We start from the raw sequence: 7,076 nt of genomic DNA, 5'->3' as shown, positions 1-7,076 counted from the left end.
TTAGTGGTACCGAACATCTTTTCATGTGCTTATTGGTCATGCATATATCCTCTTTGGAGAAATACCTATTCAAGTTCCTTTGCCCATTTTTTTTTAATTTTTAAAATTTTTATACAATTTTAAAAGTTACACTAGATTTATTGTTATTATAAAATATTGGCTATATTCCCTGCATTGTACAATACATCCCTGTAGCCTATCTTACACCTAATAGTTTGTACCTCCCGCTCGCCCACCCCTATATTGCCACTTCCCTCTTCTCTCTCCCCATTGGTAAACCACTGGTTTGTTGTATTTTTTAAGATTCCATATATAAGTGGTATCATACAGTGTTTGTCTTTCTAACTTATTTCACTTATCATAATGCCCTCCAACTCCATCCATGTTGCTGCAAATGGCAAAATTTCGTTCTTTTTTATGGTTGAGTAGTATTCCATTGTGTGTGTATATATCACATCTTCTTTATCCATCTGTTGATGGACACTTAGGTTGCTCCCATATCTTGGCAATTGTAAATAATGCTGCTGTGAACATTGGGGTGCATGTATCTTTCCGAATTAGTGTTTTTGGTTTTTTTTTTAATATATATATACCCGGGAGTGGAATTGCTGGGTCATATGGTAGTTCTGTTTTTAGTTTTGTGAGAAACAGCCATACTGTCTTCCATAGTGGCTGCACCAATTTACATTCCCCCCAATAGTGTACAGGGGTTCCCTTTTCTCCACATCCTTGCCAACATTTATAGTTCATGTTCTTTTTAATGATAGCCATCCTGACAGGTGTGAGGTGATAACTCATTGTGGTTTTGATTTGCATTTCCCTGATTAGTGATGTTGAGCATCTTTTCATGGGCCTGTTGGTCATATGCATTCCCTCTTTGGAAAAATGTCTATTCAGTTCTTCTGTGCATTTTTAAATTGGGTTGTTTGTTTTATCAATGTTGAGTTGTATGAGCTGTTTATATATATGATGGATATTAATCCTTTATCAGTCATATAATTTGCAAATATTTTCTCCCATTCAGTAGGTTGTCTTGTGGGGTTTTTTGTTGTTGTTGTTGTCTTTGCGGTACGCGGGCCTCTCACTGTTGTGGCCTCTCCCGTTGCGGAGCACAGGCTCCAGACGCGCAGGCTCAGCGGCCATGGCTCACGGACCCAGCCGCTCGGCGTCATGTGGGATCTTCCGAGACCGGGGCACGAACCCGTGTCCCCTGCATCGGCAGGCGGACTCTCAACCACTGCGCCACCAGGGAAGCCCCAGGTTGTCTTGTTTTGTTGATGGTTTCCTTTGCTGTGCAAGAGCTTTTAAGTTGAATTAGGTCCCATTTGTTTATTTTTGCTTTTTACTTTAAACCCTTATATATATGATTAGCAAATATTTTCTTCCATTCTGCAGGTTACCTTTTTACCCTGTTGATATTATCTTTTGATGCACGAAATTTTTAATATTCATGAAGTCCAGTCTATCTTTTTTGTTTTGTTGCCTATACCTTTGGTGTCATATTCAAGAAATCATTGCCAAATTCAGTGTCATGAAGCTTTTTTCCTGTTTTCTTCTACGGGTTGTATAGTTTTGGGTCTTACATTTAGGTCCTGATCCATTTTGAGTTAATTTTTATACTTGGCACTAGGTAAGGGTCCAGCTTCATTCTTTTGTGTGTGGATATCCAGTTTTCCCAGCACTATTTTTTTTCTTTTTTTTCCCCGGTACGCGGGCCTCTCACTGTTGTGGCCTCTCCCATTGCGGAGCACAGGCTCCGGACGCACAGGCTCAGTGGCCATGGCTCACGGGCCTAGCCGCTCCGCAGTCAGATTCTTAACCACTGCGCCACCAGGGAAGTCCCCTATTCTTTAATCTTTATTTCCTTCCTTCTGCTAGCTTTGGGTTTAGTTTGTTCTTTTTCAAGTTCCTTAACTTGTAAAGTTATGTTCTTAATTTGAGATCTGTTTTTTTTAATGTGTTTATAGCTGTGCATTTTCCCCTTAGGACTGCTTTTGCTACATTATAGTTTTGGTATGTTGTATTTTTGTTTTCATTAAAACTAAGGAGTTTCTAATTCACCTTGTGATTTCTTCTTTGATCCATTGGTTGTTTAAGAGTGTGTTGTTAAATTTCAATATATTTGTGGATTTTCCAGTTTGCCTTCTGTCACTGATTTCTCACTTTATCTCATTGTGGTCAGAGAAAATATGATAGTTATCTTTTTAAATCTGTTGACACTTAATTTTTGTGGCCTAACATATGGTCTAACCTGGAAAATACCGCGTGCACATAAGAAGAATGTGTATGCTTTTGGTGGTGGGTAGAGTGTGCAGTGTCTGTTATATATAGTTGGTTTGTTGTATCTATTTCCTTACTTCTGTCTGCTTGCTCTATCCATTATTTCTTTCTTCAATTCTGTCAATTTTTGCTTTATTTATTCAGTTGTATGTCATTAGAAATGTAAGTGTTTATAATATTACAGCAAGAGGATATATCAAATTTCTATTAATATATAATGTCCTACTTTGTCTCTTGTAAACTTTTTGATTTAAAAATTTGTTTTGTTAAAAAAAAAAAAAATCTGTTTTGTCCAGTGTTAATACAGCCACCCCTGCTCTCTTTCGGTTACTGTTCGCATGGAATATCTTTTTCCATTCTTTCACTTTTGATCTATTTGTGTCTTTTGATCTAAAGTGAGTCTCTTGTGGATAGCATATAGTTGGACTGTGTTTTTTTAACCATTCTGCCAGTCTGTCTTCTGGGGAGTTTAATCCATTTACATTTAAGAGTAGTTACTGGGAAGGAGAGACTTCTGTCATCTTATTTGTTTTCTATACATTTTACGGCTTTGTTTCTCACTCCCTGCCTTACAGTACTGTCTTCCTTAGTGTTTAGTTGACTTTTTTTTTTGGTAGTGAAATGTTTAAATTCCTTTCTCATTCCTTTTTGTTTATATTCTATAGCTATTTTCTTTGTGGGTACCATGGGGATTACAGTTAACATACTAAAGTTATAACACTCTTATTTGAATTTATACCAGCTTAACTTCAATAATATACAAGAACTCTGCTCCTTTACAGCTCCATCCCCACCCCTTGCTGTTGTTATCACAGAATTACACCTTTATACATTGTGTGCCCCAGAATAATGTAAACTAATAATGATTTTTAATGCATTAGTCTCAAGTCATTTAGAAAACAAAGTGGAACTATAAGCCATTGTTACAATAATGTTAGCTTTTATAATTACTTGTTTATGTACCTTTATTGGGATCTTTGTTTCTTCATATGGCTTTGAGTTGAATCTTTTTCTTTCTGTTTCTCAGTCTTGATTATTTCCATTGTCCTATCTTCAAGTTCACTGATTCTTATGCCTGTTCAAATTTGCCTTTGAATCCCTCTAGTTAATTTTTCATTTCAATTATTATACTTTTCAGCTCCAGAATTTCTTTTTGGCTTCTTTTTAGGTTTTCTGTCTCATGATTGCTGTTTCCATTTTTGTTCATACATTTTCCTGACTTCTTCCAAATCTTCCTTTAGTTCTTTGAGCATCTTTAAGACAGTTGTTTTAAAAGTTGTTTTGTCTGCTGTATTTGCCATCAAGTCTTTTTCAGGGATAGTTCCTGTTGGTTTTATTTATTTTTTCTTTGAATGGGCCATACTTTTCTGTTTATTTGTATGCCTTATGATTTTTTTGGAAAAAATTTGAATATTTGGATTTAATAATGTGGTAATTATGGAGACCAGATTCTCCCTCTTACCCAGAGTTTGCTGGTTTTTGTTACTGCTTTGTTTAATAGCGTTTTTTTGTTTGCTTCCCATTGCTGTAGGCTATCTATGTGACAAGGATCAGCTGAGGTATAGTTTAAAGTCTTGGGTCTTTTCAGAGCCTTTCCTTGGGCATGCACGATCACTTGCTAACTTCCCCCATATATGCAGTTGTTTTGCATGTCTGATGGTTAATTTTGTGTCAGTTTGCCTGGGCTAAGGAATGCCCAGATAGCTGGTAAAAAATTATTTCTGGGTATGTTTGTGAGGGTGTTTTCAGAAGAGATTAGCAAAGAGATTAGAAGACAATCAATACACTGAGTGAAAAAGATCTGCCTTCACCAATGTGGGCAGGCCTCATCCCATGCATCAAGGGTCTGAATAGAACAAAAAGGCGGAGGAAGGGCAAATTATCTCCCTGTTTTTAAGCTGGGAGGTCCATCTTCTGCTGCCCTCAGAGATATCAGAGCTCCTGTTTCTTGCACTAGCAGCCCCTCACCCCCTGGTTCACAGGCTGAAATGAAATGCTGAAGAGCATTTTACTGAATTACGCCCATGGCCTTCCTGATTCTCCAGACTGCAGATCATGTGACTTCTCAGCCTCTGTAACATGAGCTGACTCCTATAATAAATTTTATATAGATATACATAGAGAGGGAGATATCTATATAGAGATATCAATCTACATATATCATATTGGTTCCCTTTCTCTGGAGAACCCTAATACTGTATCCTTGTCTTTAATGTTTGGCTCTAAAAAGGAGGAAAAAGAGAAAAATGAAGAGGGCAGTAAAGGGCACCCCACCCTTTAAATCCCCTGGAAGTCACTTCAGCTGGAGGTGGAGGGGCAGCAACAATCTAATCAGAAGCAGCAATGGGCAGTCAGAGCATAGATCGCCAACATTTGCAGCACAGGGTCCTCTTTTGCCCAACCTGGCTCCCACAAGCTGTATGCAAACAGCTGCCCACCATGGGAATGGGGGGATGGGTAACTGCTATGCTCAGAGCTGAAACTGACCAAAATGAAGCACAGTTTACCTGTCCAAGCCTTCCCCTGGAAGTTGCAATCCTTCAATAGACTCCAGAGTTCCAAAATACTTACATGAGACAGATTCTGCCGGTACAATTGTTGTCTGGGGTGCAGGGGGAGATAGATTGCTGATGCTTCCCATCCAACTATCTTTCCAGAATCCTTTCAATCTGTGTTCTTTGAAACCACCTAGTTCATAGTAATTTGTTATAGCAGCAGTAGAAAATTAATTCAGCAAGAGACCTAGAGATTTCTAGTTCAAAGTATAAACTCATTTTCTCAATTCATTTATTGTCTCTCATATAGACATGGTAGCCATCCTGGTCACTGCCCTCCTGACAATTCCCAATGTGCCCATGTTCCTCTCAAAATGTCAATCCCAGAATGACCCACTGCTCTAGACCCTGCCCACTGGTACAGAGTAAGCATTTTGTTCGATTTGATCAGCGTGTCTGGGAATCTCGCATTAAGCTGTGCTCATTAAGCTAGAAATGAACCGAACACCTAAATCTACCTCAGTCCCATCTCTTCTGTCCTGTTCTTGTGTCATTGGTTTGTTTTGACCTTGGGGCAGGACTTTATCCTTTCTAAACTTCATGTTGTCTAAACAGTGAAATAATAGCATCTCCAGCATCAAGCTAGACTAGTTGTTTGTTGCCATTTCAATTCCTTGTGCTTTCGGAGAATAGAAAGAGCAGGTAGATTTGGCCCCTTAACCTGGGAGGAAGCTAATAGAGACATTATAAATAGAGTAGGTAAAAGCCACGATGTCAAAACTGGCTCAGCTTCAGGGCTTTACATGCCTAAGATGTTGGGGGTGGGCTCCCAATCCGGTTCCATCCGGTTCTCCCCCCCGCCGCGGGTCCCCCCAGCTCGGGCGGCGAGAGGAGCGGCAGCGGCCAGGCAGCCCAGCTTCGAGAAGGCTCTCGGTGCGCCGCGGCAGGCACCGGGCACGCGCCCGCCCCGCCGCCGCGATGCCAAGAGGAAGGTCAGCTCCGCCGAGGGGGCGGCGAAAGAGGAGCCCAAGAGGAGATGGGCGAGGTTGTCCGCTAAACCGCCTCCTGCAAAAGTGGAAACGAAGCCAAAAAAAGGCGGCAGGAAAGGATAAATCTTCAGACAAAAAAGTGCAAACAAAAGGAAAAAGGGGGGGAGCAAAGGGAAAACAGGCTGAAATGACTAACCAAGAGACTAAAGAAGACTTAGCTGCAGAAGATGGAGAAACTAAAAACGAGGAGAGCCCAGCTTCTGATGAAGCAGGAGAGAAAGAAGCCAAATCTGATTAATATCACACACCTGGTCCTATCAGTGGTCCCTGTCTCCTTTCTTGTACAATCCAGAGGAATATCAACTATTTCGTAAATGCAAGTTTTTTAGTAGCTCTAGAAACATAAAAAGGAGGGAATCCCACCTCATCCCAGTTTTTGAGTGTAAATGCTTTTTTTAAGAGGTGAAATCATTTGGTGGTTGTTTATTTTTTGATACAACCAGAAAATAGTGGGATATTGAATATGCGAGGCTTTGTCTTGTGTGTCAGCTTAACATTCCACAGATGGAGGGTAGCTTTTCTAGCCTATAATACAAAGCGTACTAAATGGCAGTTTGGAGTCAGTTGTGCATTTAATGTCTTAAACCCTTTACATTACTTCTCTTCCCATGTTACTTTTGGTAGAATTGTTTCCTAAAGCAAACCACTCACCCCTTGCTCTTGGCTCTCCTGGGCAGAGTTTTGTGCACTCTGTAACATCTTTGGTCGGTGGTAGTCCAGTTCTCGTAACTGTTAATGTGCTGTGAACGACTGACAATTTGAGGATGTAGTGTATATGATATTGTGAATTAGTGGGACTTACAATGTAACAGCCTATCAATATTTGAAGATATTGGTACTTGATATCCTGTGAAGGAAATTTTGCCTTCAAATTTTAAGCTGGAAAGTCCCTGGAATAACTGTTCAGAAAAGAATCACAGCTACGTGACTTTTTAGATTTTTGGTATGTATGTTGAGAATTGTGTACAAATTGAAATGTGTGTGTACTGATCCTCAAAACAATCAGTAAAATCTCAATTATGAAAAAAAAATGCCTAAGATATGATTTATAGGGGAAAACTTCACCAAAGAGCCCAGCTCAAAGCAGGGACTGAATTTTTTTTTTTTTTTTTTTTTTGTCGTATATGGCCTTTATTACGTTGAAGTAGGTTCCCTCTGTGCCCACTTTCTGGAGAGTTTTTATCATAAATGGTGTTGAATTTTGTCAAAAGCTTTTTCTGCATCTATTGAGGTGATCATATGGTTTTTATTC

At 39.5% G+C, this 7,076-nt stretch overlaps 1 pseudogene; it reads left to right on the top strand.

Annotated features, from left to right (window-relative positions):
- The first annotated feature begins 5,587 nt into the window (after positions 1-5,587).
- Positions 5,588-6,330, top strand: LOC113627398 (non-histone chromosomal protein HMG-14 pseudogene; annotated as a pseudogene).
- Positions 6,331-7,076: the final 746 nt, after the last annotated feature.

The sequence above is a fragment of the Aethalodelphis obliquidens genome, unplaced genomic scaffold, assembly GCF_003676395.1.
Source record: "Aethalodelphis obliquidens isolate GAN/ISIS:26980383/991018 unplaced genomic scaffold, ASM367639v1 scaffold20, whole genome shotgun sequence".
NCBI lineage: Eukaryota > Metazoa > Chordata > Mammalia > Artiodactyla > Delphinidae > Aethalodelphis > Aethalodelphis obliquidens.
The sequence above is the reverse complement of the archived record's forward strand: the minus strand, read 5'-3'. Positions and strand labels throughout refer to the sequence as shown.